This window comes from Zea mays, chromosome 1, assembly GCF_902167145.1.
Source record: "Zea mays cultivar B73 chromosome 1, Zm-B73-REFERENCE-NAM-5.0, whole genome shotgun sequence".
Lineage (NCBI taxonomy): Eukaryota > Viridiplantae > Streptophyta > Magnoliopsida > Poales > Poaceae > Zea > Zea mays.
In genome coordinates, this window is record NC_050096.1 from 53,815,139 (window position 1) to 53,832,552 (window position 17,414).

Consider the following 17,414-nt stretch of genomic DNA (forward strand, 5'->3'; position numbering starts at 1 on the left):
AGCGATTGCACAAGCAGTTCCGACGTACTATATATGTCCTGTTTTAAACTCTCATGAGAATTATACAAGATGGTTTTTGGGCTTGGCACTTGGGATTTTTTCCCGGGCTCAATAAGCGTATCACATGCTGATCGAAAACGAGGCCCGTGATGAGGCATGGGTGGACGAGCGCCAAATACAAAAGCCTACGAGCCAGACTGGTCGGATTTAAAGTATGCCAGGTCAAATTCCCATCCAGTATTTGTGTTTTTTACAGAGACTAGCACGTCACCCTCTGCCAACAGGGGACGACGTTCTCAACTCAAACACAGGATCATGTCCACACAGAGCACTCATGCTTAATTTTACGTGGAGCGGAGGACTCGTGGAACCATTCTCTAATCGATTGCAACAATTGCAATATGGCTCAGTGCGACAAGAGCCTACCGAGCCTAAAATGCACACGATTGAGGTCCCCAAGAGCGAGTATAATAAGATGACATAGATAGATAGTAAGGGGTGCCACGTTAGAATTATTTATGGAAACATAGAGAGAAGAAAAATAGATTGCTCATGAGCACCCAGTAAAAATGGCCTGCTCACTTACCCTAGATAATTTGTGAAAGAAAGAAGTAGATCAATTATTAAATGCACATATTGTATTATGAAAGTTGTTATATAATTATTTTTAGTTGACTATCTATACTACTATATTAAGGTTGCAAGGGGTAGTCTGCCTCCCCTTGTTCTGCCTTCTGTTAATCTGGACCGTCCATCCTATGGCCCCTACCCCGCCCGCGTGCGTCGCCCCCAGATCCCCCTCGGTCGTCTCCCCCTCCGCGCGAGCCACAGCTGACCCCTCATCGCTTGCTCTCGCTATTGCTTCGTGGGTGAGCGAGGGGCTGTCGTGCGCGTAGGTGAAGGCCTACGGGCACTCGTGCTTGAAGAACTCCGAGTACTTGGAGGCGCGGCAGGTGCGCGGGCTGTTGTACATGTTGCGGCAGCATAGCTCGTCGATGCGGAAGGCCTCGCAGCCGCTCTTGCACGCAAGGATGCTGCCGGTCGAGGAGCGCAGCTGCAGCTCGCCGGGGCAGGTCTCAGTGAGGTTCTTGTGGCATGCGAGGACGGGGCAGTTGTCGCGGCCCTCGTGCGGGGTCACGGACAGGCCCACGTTGAAGTCGTCCACCACGCTCACGCCGTACGTGGTCTGGTCGTTGTCGTGGTGGAGGTTCACCCACGCCAGCGTCGCGGGCACCGCGCCGCCGAGCCCGCCGCAGTCCCCGTGGCACAGTGGAGCTGCGCGCCGGCGCCCGCGCAGCCCGTGCGCGCCCAGATGCTGCCAGACCAGGGGTGGGCCGGCGCCGGGAACGACTTGTGGGAGAGCGGCGAGAGGAAGAACAACTGCTGGTGCTTGCTGGTCGATTATCACCACTCCAATAGATACCATCAAGACTCGGCTTCAGGTAAATTTAATTGTTCTTCTGAAAGTGTGATTATGTATCTTTACAGAAACAGTTTCTGTGGTATTTGTCATGTTTTTCTTTTTGCTAGCACCTTATTTCTGGTATAAGGAATCTAGAGTCCCATATTTTTGCTACTAGCTTATTTATTAGACAAGATTTCTGGTATAAGAACGATGAATCATTGTAAGTGTTAGAAGATCACAGGGGTTTCCTTAGGTAGTTCTTCCTGAAATTTAGAAGTTGACATGCCTAGGCTATACTTTCTGACTTGTGAAATATCGGTAGCTTTAATATACATGATTTCAACTGGGCCCAAAGCTCCTCAATATACGATGGAGAAGGACATGTCCACTATGCTAGGTAGCTTGTGAAATCATGTTTTAGCACTTAACCTGGGTGACACAGGTTTGGTCTCAAGCTTATTGTTCCTCTATGTCAGGTGCCTCAGTTTCACAACGACCACACCTATTATTCAATTTCAATATGACATTTCAAGGCTGGCACTGCAACATTTTAGTTATGGCATGTGCAAGCGAATGATGTCTACAATACTGTGGTGGTCAATACTGTGATGATCATGTTATACCTTAGGTATGCAAATTACCTTTGAGTTGGTTGTTTATCATATCACCTTTGTTACATAGGCTATGTACCCGAACTTAAAGTTAGTACAACTAAGTAGCTAACTACGGTCATAGAAGGAACTATTATCATGCATGGTAATTGTGAGAATTCCATCACCGGGTGTTTTATTATTTTCATGTGATTTCAGGTTATGGACAACTATGGTAAGGGTAGGCCTTCAGTCATGAAAATTACCAGGCTGTTGCTTGATGAAGATGGCTGGAGGGGCTTTTATAGAGGTTTTGGACCAAGTTTTCTTAACATGTTTGTTTGTCGCCTAAAAATTAATAATAAGATGGGAGTCTGATATAAAACTAGGATGTGAAAAATTGAGATCTATAATAATGTATGCTATTCGTTTTTTGTGCAGTCGTTGTATATTAACATTTTATCGAATTTGTGTGTAATTGCAACACGCGGTCATTGTACTATATTTTTAGGTATGTAACTAACAAAAGTATAGAATAACAATAATTGTTTTTGCACATCAATGTATTTTATCATAGTGCTTCTATATCTCATTGTATCTTACCGGTACATGTTGACTCCGTAGCAACGCACGGATACACCTATTTGAATAGAAAAAGAGCGAGCAAGTGAAGCAATGTTTGATGTACTCCTCTTCGAACACTTAACTCAGATGCGATCTATCTCTACGTGGTTAGCGAATAGAAGACCACCGTTGCTAGCTCACCAAACCTAGGGTATATTTGGTTTGGCTTTTGCTCCTAAAAGCCAAACCAAAGGGTTAGATGTAGGAAGCAACCCTTTCTAAAAATCGACTTTCTCGGAGTGTAAAATTAAAAGCATTTTTGGACCTGTTTTTAATGTCTTTCGGATAGATTGTGAAAATATATATGAAAGCATTTTTTATGACTTTTAGTGATTTTCACTAAACATTTTTTATTTTTTAACAGCTCATAGCCTGCAACCGTTTTTTTTCACAGCTCACATCAGCACAAACGTTTTTTTTTCATAGCCACTATCCACAATAGGTTTTTTATATCCACAATATATTTTTTATAGCCACAATCTAACTGAACAGACCTTAGATCTGTTGGCCGTTCCCCCAAACTCCAAAATTATACCTCCATGTTCTATACGGTTATGAGCATGGTCATTACAGAAACCCCCTTGTGGACAAACTTCCAAGCATCAGGCCCGTAATCATCTCCCATGTCCTTCCAATGACAAAGCCCCAAATCTCGTTGGCGCCACGCAGTATGGGTATGGAACTATGGATGGAGAGTGACATCCGCATCAGACAAAGGTATCAAATGGCCATCTACTGCCCACGCATCTACCGCTGTCTCGTCAAGGAAGATGACTATTACCGCGGCTTAACGCGCAGGTCATTGAAGCGACTGTACGAATTCGTTCGTTGCGTAACAAGCTCGATCGACTGTTTGAAGCAGGCAGTATAATTTGGTAGTAGTCTTTTTTTAGGCTAGCTTGGGAACTACATTTTCCCATAAGATTTCATTTCTTAGGAAAATAGAAATTCTTTGGAAAAATGTGGTTTCCAAACTAACTCTTATAAAGATTTCACATGTTGTAGCGCTGTGTTAATTATGGTTCCGGATTTTACCGAGTTCATCCGGCAGACTGAGATTTCTACAAGTGGCACTTGCAACCGTGTCCATGAGGATCCTTTAGGCCTTGTTCGTTTGTGTCGGATTGCACCCGAAATCGTTTCACCTAATCAAAGTTTATATAAATTAGAGAAGCAATCCGGTTAGGAATTGTTCCGACCCACCAATCCGGCGGAAACGAACAAGGCGTTACCTGGAGCGGTCTTGTAAAAAGGCTGTTGCTTCGGAATTCAGTCCGTCCAGAGGTTGGTGGCGGAAGTATATAATAGTTCGACGACCAACCAAATCTGCACCACCGCAACTAATGGACGCCAGACAAAGCAAGTTTAGAGCCCGAGTGCCCCGACTTGGTGCAACTCTGCCATCCATTATCCATACCATTATACCAACCAAGTGTCAGCATCCGGCTCGATACGGCTGGTGCCTGGTGGCCACACATCTCACTGGCCTAGCCGCCTCGCCCATCGAACTGGGACGACTCGGCGACGCCGGAGGCAGGACACGTACGCCGCGAGAAACCGGTCGGATCAGCATCAGCCCGTGCCCATGCCTCTGAAAAAAATTACCTTGAAAGGATGATGCCGTGGGTGGAAACGGAGAGAAAGGCTGGAGGCCACCGCAGGTCCGCAGCTCGAGTGCTCGACAGACAGACAGCGAGACGGCACGGTGGTTTTTGCGGGGTTCCAAAGGGATCACGGGGAGTGCCTGCGAAGTTGAGTGGCGTCGAGTGGCGTGAGGGCAGCACATGAGCCGAGTACAAAGCCGACGACGGCGACGCCCGCACATGGTCGACTAGAAGGAAGGACCCTCTCGTTCTCTCCCTGTCTCTCAGTTCCTTTGATTTCACATATGCGTTATTTTCTAGTGATGCTATAACAGTTTATAAAACCGGTGAAAACTGGTGGTAAACTGTCCGGTTTACTGAAACCGCCAATGGACGGTACTGATTTATGTCACACCCGGCTTTAAGGAACAAAGCCAGGTGCATCTCATACATGCGCCAAGAAGACAACATATATAATAACAGAGTGTATAGAGATAAATGTCATTAAACATCAGAGTAATTATTACATAGCGGAAGACTTATTACAAAATAAAAGTATAACCATAAAGCGAACTAAGGATCGACGGCGCCAATGTCGACTGAGAAACGCCACCTAGATCAGATCGAACTCCTCGGTGTTAGGCGGCTCCTCCTGAACCACCTGATCTTCTCCTGTGGGGGGGTGTGAGACAGCAAGAGTGAGCTCACACATGATCATAGCTCAACAAGTTGTGGGGAACCAGTGGACATAAACTCACAAAGGTATGAGTTCATGTGATGTGTAAGGCTAATCAATGATAGGGGTTAAAGCTGAGCATTGCTTTTAAGTAGTTGGTCAAAATTTTATTAGCAGTTACTAAGTGTAAGTAAATACCAAACCATAAGTAGAGTAATAGAACAAAATTAATAACAAACCCATGCAATGCAAATGACAAAATTGAATTTAAGTTCCATAATTTAATCATCAGAGAGTCCTGAGCTGCTCATGACCGTGAGCTCGGCTAGTATACCAGTTTTACACTCTGCAGAGGTTGTACCCTTTACCCACAAGTCATGCTACCCATCTGCCAAGGGGTCGCGAATCCCATACACCTCTACCTAGGAAGCGCGGCAGGGCAACACTACGAGGCCTTTACAAAGTTCCACTAGCTTCCGAAAACCCGCTACAGTTTATAGGAAGTTCCAATGCAGGGTTCCTGGCTGACTGCCATCGCAGCAAAATCAACCAGGGACCTCCCTACACTGACCACTCCCCTACTGCCCTTGCCCCTTTCGGGTAAGGTAGTCTTCCACTAGCTTTCCTAATTAGTCAGCCAAGGGCGTCCCATTAAACCCTTGTGGTGGCACGTGGTTCTCAAGTTAAGCTCTATGTTCCAATTAACATTAATGATCTTAACATGAACATAAATAGAATAACAGAAGATTTGGAACATAGAGGTAATAAATGATTATCCCAAAACCATGTAAAGCAATAGCAAACTACCCAGGTGATTCAGGGGTAAACAAGGTAATGTGATAAACAATCTAGGGTGACCTATTGGGTCCCATCAAAATTAACCTATGCATGTATGAGTGATATTAAAGAACATTATTGGGTAAAAAGTGGTCAAGGGCACAACTTGCCTGGCACTTGAGATTCCAGGTACCAACTTGCTTTTCAGATGACACGCGCCTCGCGCTAGTCGTAGCAATACAAACAAACATGGTATAGAGATAAAATTAACATCACACCAAACATAAGTACAAACTGAGTAATAATGATCTACGCGTTGCTACAGGACTAACGCAACTTGAACGGATCAAATCGGAGTTAAAACAGAGGAGTTATGATTTTCTGAAGATTCTATGTGTTTCGTACAAGATTAAATAGGATATAAATTTTAACGTGAATTTCATGTCAAAACAGTAATACTACACGATAAACAATAATATTATAAAATTATAGGAACTGAAATGGGTCAATTTGGACCTAATATGAATTTTCTAGGAATTATACAAATTCTAACCATTACTTTTATATTAAAAATAGATTTCTATTCTCTTTTCCTGGATTTTTCTATTTACTGGACTGGACCTCAATTTCCAGAGAAGGCAGGGGTTATTCTATAAATATTCCCGAGACTCAGGGAAACAGGCCCGAGGACCGCGGGTTTATTTCGGAAATCCTGGAGGGGTCTTCTACAAAACAGACGAGTGAAGGGGTATCGTGATATATCCACCATCCGATCGAACCCTTGGTGGCCCAGATTAGATCGGCGCCATCGTGAACGGGTACTGGATCGCAGCCGCTGGATCACCCATCGTCGGCCCAGATCTAAATACCCCAAATTCAATCCTATCCATTGAAGCCCCAGATCAACGGTCACCGAGTCCTAGCCGAGTCGTTCACCTGGCTTCTAATCTGGACCGCCCAGGCCACATCGGACGATCCGCAGCCTTTCTTCTTTCCCCCCTTTCGTCTGTATACGGCGGCGCCCAGCCTCCACGCCCGACGGAGCGTCGGCGAGGTAGCCAATCCACCACCCCCGAGTGCTACGCATAAAATTGGATGGAGCTACGCTATGGGGAAGACAAAGCGATCAGCAACGATAGGTTTCTTACCGAGGGAATGAGGCACAGGGGCTCGGCCACGGCGTCGCGCGGGTCCGCCGTGGAGTCGGTGCGACGACGAGAGATTATCGCCCCACCGAAGACACTCGCGCACCATGAAATCCACGAATCGACCACCCAGGCTAGCCCGAAGTTCCCCGTGGCACCCACGACACCGATTGACGGCGCGCGGCGAGAGTCCTCCACAACGACTACGGCGGGGCTCCGATTTTCACCTCACCGAGTGTAAATCCGGCAGCGATGGTTGTATTTTGGGTGACCAGGGAGTAGTCAAGGTGGGTTTTTTCGTCACAGAATCCGGTTTATAGAGGTACAGAGAGGGCGAGGTGGAGGGGGGGTCGCCGGCGCGTGCCTAGGGGAATCGCCGTGCATTCCGCGCAGGTTGTTACAACGACGGCCGATGGTGATGACAAGTGGGGCCGTGTTGTCGGTCACTAGAGAAATGCTGCTAGGTCCACGCGCGTGGCCGCGGGTGACCGGTGGGGGCCACACGTCACACACTCAGGGACATGCGCTTCGCAGGCTGTGAAGCGCCGACCAGTTGGTCCCACTTGTCAGTGAGAAAGTGGCCAGCGCGGCGGTGGGGTCACTAGATGGGCCAAATTGAGTACCGAAGCCCAGGTAGTCATCCCTTATTTTTATTTTTTTTATTTTATTTTCTGTGTTCTTTTATAATTGTTTTGAATCCAATTTGAATTTGAATGGGAGTTTCACCTTTGAGTCCATTATACAAATTCACACTCTAATTCTGTAATAATATATTTTTATTTACTTATTTTTATCCTCACCATATTTATTTCCTTCTCTTTTCTAGATTCAAGATTTTCTTTTAGGTTCTAAATTCCCTTTTGGACTTAATTTTTTTTCTTGTCACATCATTTTTATATTGTCACAAAATGCACACAAAATAAAATCCCAGCATGATGCATAATTTAGTGGAATTTATTTTATAATTATTATTTTTTTTAAATATGGTGTTCACATGTGATGATACAAAAAAAAGTCCAACTCACACATAGATAAAGTGAAATTGTTTCTTCTTTTTATATTATCTCTTACAACCTACAAATTAGGTATTACAAATCCTACCCCCCTTAAAAATAATCTCGTCCTCGAGATTTAAGAAGGTCTAGGGAAAAGATGGGGAAAATCTATGCGAAGCTCTTCTTCTCTTTCCCAAGTTGCTTCATCTTCACCGTGGTGGCTCCATTGCACTTTGCACATCTTTATAACCTTATTCCTTGTAACTCGAGTCAAAGTGTCAAGAATCTTAATAGGTTATTCCGTACAAGTCAAATCACCCTGAACACTTAGCTCTTCCATTGGTAACTGTTCCTCGGGGACACGGAGACACTTCTTAAGTTGAGACACATGGAATTCATTATGCACATCAAATAGATTATCAGGTAGCCCAAGTTGATAGGCCATCTCTCCAACTTGCCTAAAAAAACTCAGAATGTCCAATATAGCGAGGGGACAATTTGCCCTTAACTTTGAGTCTCCTCATTCCACGAAGTGGTGAAACCTTAAGGTACACATGATTTCTTTCCTTAAACTCCAGTGGTCTTCTTCTATTATCAGCGTAGCTCTTTTGCCTGGTCTGAGCTACCCTCAAATTCTCTCGAATTATACAAACTTGTTCTTTTGCCTCTTGAATAAGTTCAGGTCCAAAGAACTGTCTTCCTCTAGTCTGGTCCAAAATAGAGGAATCCTGCATTTCCTGCCATATAGAGTCTCGAATAGTGACATCTTTATTCTAGTCTAGTAACTATTATTATATGAGAACTCAGCATAAGGTAGACTCTTGTCCCAACTTCCTCCATGCTGAAGGGCACATGCTCTCAACATATCTTCCAATACTTGATTAATTCTTTCAGTCTGTCCATCAGTCTGAGGGTGATAAGCTGTACTAAAATTCAACTTCGTACTCATATTCTCATGAAAGCTTCTCCAAAATCTTGAGGTAAACTGTGAACCTCGATCAGACACGATCTTCTTTGGCACTCCATGCAAACACACAATCCGAGCCATATATAACTCTGCTAGCTGAGAACCTTTATAAGTAGTCTTCACAGGATTAAAGTGAGCCACTTTAGTCAATCTATCCACAATCACCCATATAGCATCATATCCTTTCTGGGTGCGAGGCAATCCAGTAATGAAATCCATACTAATCTCTTCCCACTTCTACTCGGGTATCTTCAGTGGATGCAATAGTCCAGCTGGCCTCTGGTGTTTAGCCTTAACTCTTTGACACACATCGCACATAACCACATGTGTAGCCACATCTCTCTTCAATCCATACCACCAATACTTCCGCTTCAAATCCTAATACATCTTGGTACTACCAGGATGAATAGAATAATCCGAATCATGGGCCTCTTTTAAAATAGTCTCTCGAAGGCTTTCAATATCAGGAACACACATCCTGTCCTTGAACCATACGGTGCCTTGCTCATCCTCCGTGAATTCCGGACCTCGACCTTCAATAATCAGATCCTTGATCTCTTGTATTTTAGCATCACCAATTTGTCCTTTGCGGATTTCTTGCTCCAAGGTACCACATCAATAGTAACTCCTTCAGCGTGAGCAACTATCCCCAGGTTAAGTCTCCTGAAATCCTCAACAATCTCATCGGGTAGCTGGGCAACAACAGCTGAATGAACATGCTCCTTTCGACTCAAGGCATCTGCAACCAAATTCGCCTTGCCCGAGTGATAGTGAATTTCCAAATCATAATCCTTAATAAGCTCCAACCAACGACGTTGCCTAAGGTTGAGATCCTTTTGAGTGAATATATACTTCAAACTCTTATGATCCGTGTACACTTGACACTTGGTTCCCATAATATAATGTCTACATCTCTTAAGTGCATGCACAACGGCTGCCAGTTCTAAGTCATGAGTGGGGTAGTTCAGCTCATGTTTCCGTAACTGATGAGACGTGTAGGCGATCACATGTCCTTCTTGCATGAGCACATATCCTAAGCCTTGGCCACATGCATCACAATAAATATCAAACCCCTTCTATAGATCTAGAATAACCAACATTGGTGGCGACATCAATCTCTTCTTCAATTGATCAAAGCTGTCTTGGCACTTCTCGTCCCACTTAAATTCTCTTCCCTTCTCTAGAAGTGAGGTCATATACGCTTAGCGATCTTAGAGAATCCTTCAATAAATTTCCGACAATATCTTGCAACTCCCAGGAAATTCCGAATCTTCGTAACTATAGTGGGAGTGCTCCACGCCACTATCTCCTTGACTTTAGTAGGATCCACTGATATACCTCCATTAGAAATGATATGTTCAAGGAATGGCACCTCGTCAATCCAAAACTCGCATTTACTGTACTTGGCATAGAGTTGATTATCTCGTAGCTTTTGTAGCACCAATCTCAGATGTTCCTCATAATCACTATCACTCTTGGAATAAAAATATTGTCGATGAAAACCACGACGAATCTGTCCAGATCATGAACACCTTATTCTTCATATCCATAAAATATTCTGGTGCATTAGTTAATCCAAACGACATAATAGTGAACTCATATAAACCATATCGGGTCGAGAAATTGTCTTGGGAATATTTGATGGTCTAATCCTCATCTGATGGTAACCGAATCGGAGATCAATCTTCGAGGATACTCTAGCACCTCTCATCTGATCAAATAAATCCTCAATACGGGGCAACGGATACTTGTTCTTCACCGTAACATCACTAAGAGATCTATAATCCACACACATCCGCTGTGATCCATCCTTCTTCTGTACAAACAAGACCGGTGCTCCCCAAGGTGAGGAACTCGGACGTATGTACCCAGCCTCTTGTAACTCCGTTAATTGTTTCTTAAGTTCCTTTAACTCTTCTACAGACATCCTATATGACCGTTTGGATATAGGGGTAGTTCCAGGTAGGAGATCAATAACAAACTCAACTTCCCTATCTAGTGGCATCCCTAGTAACTCCTCTGGAAAGACATCCGAAAAATCTCTAACCACACGGATGTTGTCACCCACAAACTCCTCAGGTATGAAGTATATTGCCCGTTTAGATGAGGTGGTAGTTACTGTAACTTCAACTTCAAATCTTTGTCCTTTGGAATTGGTGAGTTCTATGGTTCCCTTAGCACGGTGTATATACTGTCTTTGCCTTTCTTAACCATGACATACCAAGGATCACGTCTATAGTGCTCTCTTCTAACATTATAGGGGTAGTCCATCTGGGTTAGAAACACAGGGTAAGAAAGGAAGAATTGTAGACAAGGTGAGTAATTACGAGGAATGTTACTGTGGGGGATTTATTATCTAAGTAGATTAGTGTGTCATCTACCAAAGCTAATTCATTACCTTATGGTGGTACATGCTAAGATGTCCATCTATAATAATTCAATCATTCAAAGAAGCAAATCAGACATTTAACATCAGCACAATTCAAACAACATTTTAAAGAAAATAGTTTTAAATTTTGTCTTAGGTTCCCTATCTCTTAAGAAGATCATAATGGTAGGATTCCAAGGTGTGAAATCCATCTTGTCTTAGAGTAGAAAAGATGAGATTAACCAGAGTAGATTAGTAGAAGGTGAGACAAGATCAAGATGAGATAAGTATAGAATGAATCAGAGTAAGGTAAGTAAGAAGGTTTGTCCATTTCTATCTAGGTCTCGTCCTACAGTCAACATTTCCTCTGATACCACTTCTGTCACACCCGGCTTTAAGGAACAAAGCCAGGTGCATCTCATACATGCGCCAAGAAGACAACATATATAATAACAGAGTGTATAGAGATAAATGTCATTAAACATCAGAGTAATTATTACATAGCGGAAGACTTATTACAAAATAAAAGTATAACCATAAAGCGAACTAAGGATCGACGGCGCCAATGTCGACTGAGAAACGCCACCTAGATCAGATCGAACTCCTCGGTGTTAGGCGGCTCCTCCTGAACCACCTGATCTTCTCCTGTGGGGGGGTGTGAGACAGCAAGAGTGAGCTCACACATGATCATAGCTCAACAAGTTGTGGGGAACCAGTGGACATAAACTCACAAAGGTATGAGTTCATGTGATGTGTAAGGCTAATCAATGATAGGGGTTAAAGCTGAGCATTGCTTTTAAGTAGTTGGTCAAAATTTTATTAGCAGTTACTAAGTGTAAGTAAATACCAAACCATAAGTAGAGTAATAGAACAAAATTAATAACAAACCCATGCAATGCAAATGACAAAATTGAATTTAAGTTCCATAATTTAATCATCAGAGAGTCCTGAGCTGCTCATGACCGTGAGCTCGGCTAGTATACCAGTTTTACACTCTGCAGAGGTTGTACCCTTTACCCACAAGTCATGCTACCCATCTGCCAAGGGGTCGCGAATCCCATACACCTCTACCTAGGAAGCGCGGCAGGGCAACACTACGAGGCCTTTACAAAGTTCCACTAGCTTCCGAAAACCCGCTACAGTTTATAGGAAGTTCCAATGCAGGGTTCCTGGCTGACTGCCATCGCAGCAAAATCAACCAGGGACCTCCCTACACTGACCACTCCCCTACTGCCCTTGCCCCTTTCGGGTAAGGTAGTCTTCCACTAGCTTTCCTAATTAGTCAGCCAAGGGCGTCCCATTAAACCCTTGTGGTGGCACGTGGTTCTCAAGTTAAGCTCTATGTTCCAATTAACATTAATGATCTTAACATGAACATAAATAGAATAACAGAAGATTTGGAACATAGAGGTAATAAATGATTATCCCAAAACCATGTAAAGCAATAGCAAACTACCCAGGTGATTCAGGGGTAAACAAGGTAATGTGATAAACAATCTAGGGTGACCTATTGGGTCCCATCAAAATTAACCTATGCATGTATGAGTGATATTAAAGAACATTATTGGGTAAAAAGTGGTCAAGGGCACAACTTGCCTGGCACTTGAGATTCCAGGTACCAACTTGCTTTTCAGATGACACGCGCCTCGCGCTAGTCGTAGCAATACAAACAAACATGGTATAGAGATAAAATTAACATCACACCAAACATAAGTACAAACTGAGTAATAATGATCTACGCGTTGCTACAGGACTAACGCAACTTGAACGGATCAAATCGGAGTTAAAACAGAGGAGTTATGATTTTCTGAAGATTCTATGTGTTTCGTACAAGATTAAATAGGATATAAATTTTAACGTGAATTTCATGTCAAAACAGTAATACTACACGATAAACAATAATATTATAAAATTATAGGAACTGAAATGGGTCAATTTGGACCTAATATGAATTTTCTAGGAATTATACAAATTCTAACCATTACTTTTATATTAAAAATAGATTTCTATTCTCTTTTCCTGGATTTTTCTATTTACTGGACTGGACCTCAATTTCCAGAGAAGGCAGGGGTTATTCTATAAATATTCCCGAGACTCAGGGAAACAGGCCCGAGGACCGCGGGTTTATTTCGGAAATCCTGGAGGGGTCTTCTACAAAACAGACGAGTGAAGGGGTATCGTGATATATCCACCATCCGATCGAACCCTTGGTGGCCCAGATTAGATCGGCGCCATCGTGAACGGGTACTGGATCGCAGCCGCTGGATCACCCATCGGCGGCCCAGATCTAAATACCCCAAATTCAATCCTATCCATTGAAGCCCCAGATCAACGGTCACCGAGTCCTAGCCGAGTCGTTCACCTGGCTTCTAATCTGGACCGCCCAGGCCACATCGGACGATCCGCAGCCTTTCTTCTTTCCCCCCTTTCATCTGTATACGGCGGCGCCCAGCCTCCACGCCCGACGGAGCGTCGGCGAGGTAGCCAATCCACCACCCCCGAGTGCTACGCATAAAATTGGATGGAGCTACGCTATGGGGAAGACAAAGCGATCAGCAACGATAGGTTTCTTACCGAGGGAATGAGGCACAGGGGCTCGGCCACGGCGTCGCGCGGGTCCGCCGTGGAGTCGGTGCGACGACGAGAGATTATCGCCCCACCGAAGACACTCGCGCACCATGAAATCCACGAATCGACCACCCAGGCTAGCCCGAAGTTCCCCGTGGCACCCACGACACCGATTGACGGCGCGCGGCGAGAGTCCTCCACAACGACTACGGCGGGGCTCCGATTTTCACCTCACCGAGTGTAAATCCGGCAGCGATGGCTGTATTTTGGGTGACCAGGGAGTAGTCAAGGTGGGTTTTTTCGTCACAGAATCCGGTTTATAGAGGTACAGAGAGGGCGAGGTGGAGGGGGGTCGCCGGCGCGTGCCCAGGGGAATCGCCGTGCATTCCGCGCAGGTTGTTACAACGACGGCCGATGGTGATGACAAGTGGGGCCGTGTTGTCGGTCACTAGAGAAATGCTGCCAGGTCCACGCGCGTGGCCGCGGGTGACCGGTGGGGGCCACACGTCACACACTCAGGGACATGCGCTTCGCAGGCTGTGAAGCGCCGACCAGTTGGTCCCACTTGTCAGTGAGAAAGTGGCCAGCGCGGCGGTGGGGTCACTAGATGGGCCAAATTGAGTACCGAAGCCCAGGTAGTCATCCCTTATTTTTATTTTTTTTATTTTATTTTCTGTGTTCTTTTATAATTGTTTTGAATCCAATTTGAATTTGAATGGGAGTTTCACCTTTGAGTCCATTATACAAATTCACACTCTAATTCTGTAATAATATATTTTTATTTACTTATTTTTATCCTCACCATATTTATTTCCTTCTCTTTTCTAGATTCAAGATTTTCTTTTAGGTTCTAAATTCCCTTTTGGACTTAATTTTTTTCTTGTCACATCATTTTTATATTGTCACAAAATGCACACAAAATAAAATCCCAGCATGATGCATAATTTAGTGGAATTTATTTTATAATTATTATTTTTTTTAAATATGGTGTTCACATGTGATGATACAAAAAAAAGTCCAACTCACACATAGATAAAGTGAAATTGTTTCTTCTTTTTATATTATCTCTTACAACCTACAAATTAGGTATTACAATTTACCACCAGTATATTTTTGAAATTTGTTCATTTTTTTTGAAAAAATGTTAAGAAATGAAAAGAATTATGATAATATATGTTCTGGTGAATAATCGATATACAAGATATTCAAATTTAGTCTCGTTTAGTCCGTTGAAAAAATAAAAAATGTTTAGATCCAGTACCAAATCCTTTAACCTGTTAATAAAATATCTAAAATAAACAATACTCTTCTTCTTCCCTCACTTTCCCTACTTCGTCTCATCTTCTATGTTCAACTCCACTGCAAAACCACTGCCGATGTTGCATTTATGATGCCCAGGCGCGGTTTACCGGCCCGGAGGCAGCAGATCTCACCCTCATTTACAGGCCTCGCTCGCGCGCGACCGGCCGCCAGTAAACCTTTTTGTTGAGCCGGTAAACCAGCTTCTCTAGCCGGTTAACACTCCAACCCGACGCCTACTGGGAGTCACGCGCCAAACCGACGGTAAACCGCTACTGGCATAAGGTAAACCATGTTTTTGACCTGGTAAACTGGGTTTAGTACCCGTATTTAGTTCTACCCTACGTATTTATTGTTCAGATTTAGTTTTGTGGTGTTTACAGTTTCATATTTAGTCTCAATAATATGTCTTAGATTTAGTGTTTCAAATTTGTGTATGTTAGATGCTATGCGAAGATGATTTACTATTAGATACTAGTTATATATTAGTATTGTTAATGTGTAGTTAGTACTAGTTATATATGTTAGTATTGTTAATGTTGAGTTATATATGTTAGTATTATTAATATTTAGTTATATATGTAGCTGGTAATATTATTTGCTACTAATGTGTTGCATACTTGCATTATTTTGGTCACATCTGTCAGGAGGGAGTAGTACAGGAGATTGAAGGTCCACTGGAGGAAGTCGGATCACTCATGCCACACAAGATTCTTACCACGGTGCACCTCATTCACAACTGGAGACAATAAGTGGTCGACGTCGTTAGGTTTCATTTCCTGTCCAAGATGAAATCCGTAGCTCAAGTAGCTACAGTTCTTCTAACTATCCGTTGTACAAGGCCCAATCTATAATTCTTATGCATGGTAACGGCAATCGGGTCAGGGACCACCAGGCGAAGTACCACCATCGATCATACATGGGTATGTAAACTATACACCCCCTCCACCGCCATATTCAAATTTGTCACATATGTATCCACCAGGACCACAGTATGGGTATGGACAAGTTCCTGCTGCACCAGTATGTTATTTTTGCTTCATGGATAAGTATTTATTTGTCGTTATTTTTTTCTCGCTAATGTATCTCATATCTTTTGTATAGAGCTATCACTATCACTATGACGGATTGGAACTGAAAGGGAAATAGGCTTACACCTTTTCCAAATTGATTTTGGTGGTTGAAATGCCCAACACAAATAATTGGACTAACTAATTTGCTCTAGATTATGAGTTCTACAGGTGCCAAAGGTTCACAACAAACCAATATAAAGACCGAGAAAGGATTCAAATATAGAAAGCTAAAGTCAACCGAAGTGTGCCCTGGTCTGGCGCACCGGACTGTCCGGTGTGCCACCGGACAGTGTCCGGTGCACCAGGGACTCCAACTCCGAACTGCTCACCTTCGGAAATTCTGGAGGCTGCTCCGCTATAATTCACCGGACTGTCCGGTGAAGCACCGGACAGTGTCCGATGGGGCACCGGACTGTCCGGTGTGCCAGCGGAGCAACGACTACTTCAGCGCCAATGGTCGCCTGCAACCGCATTGAATGTGCTACAGTGCGCGCAGATGTCAGGCTCGCGCCAGGAGGCGCACTGGACAGTCTACAGGACCTGTCCGGTGCACCACCGGACTGTCCGGTGACCCAGAAGACAGAAGCTCCAACGGTCAGAATCCAACGGCCAGGTGATGTGGCAGGCGCACCGGACAGTGTCCGGTGGCGCACCGGACTGTCCAGTGTGCCATGCGACAGACAGCCTCCCAACGACCACTTTTGGTGGTTGGGGCTATAAATACCCCAACCACCCACTATTCATTGCATCCAAATTTTCCAACTTCCCACATCTTACAAGAGCTATAACATTCAATACAAGACACACCAAAGAGATCAAACCCTCTCCCAAATCCATAGTTTATTCCAAATCAAATAGTGACTAGAGAGAGAGTGACTTGTGTTCATTTGAGCTCTTGCGCTTGGATTGCTTCTTTTTCTCATTCTTTCTTGTGATCAACTCAATTGTAACCAAGGCAAGAGACACCAATTGTGTGGTGGTCCTTCCGAGGACTTTGTGTCCCGTTTGATTGAGAAGAGAAGCTCACTCGGTCTAAGTGACCGTTTGAGAGAGGGAAAGGGTTGAAAGAGACCCGGTCTTTGTGACCACCTCAACGGGGAGTAGGTTTGCAAGAACCGAACCTCGGTAAAACAAATCCTTGTGTCTCACTCTTTATTTGCCTACGATTTGTTTTTCGCCCTCTCTCTCGGACTCGTTCATATTTCTAACGCTAACCCGGCTTGTAGTTGTGCTTAAGTTTATAAATATCAGATTTGCCCTATTCACCCCCCTCTAGGCGACTTTCAATTGGTATCAAAGCTCGGTGCTTCATTAGAGCTTAACCGCTCGAAGTGATGTCGGGAG

The 17,414-nt window shown here is 43.9% G+C and overlaps 1 pseudogene; it reads right to left on the reverse strand.

Moving 5' to 3' along the window:
* Nucleotides 1-679: 679 nt before the first annotated feature.
* LOC103644625 (osmotin-like protein) lies at nucleotides 680-2,606 on the reverse strand (annotated as a pseudogene).
* Between the last annotated feature and the right edge of the window lie 14,808 nt (nucleotides 2,607-17,414).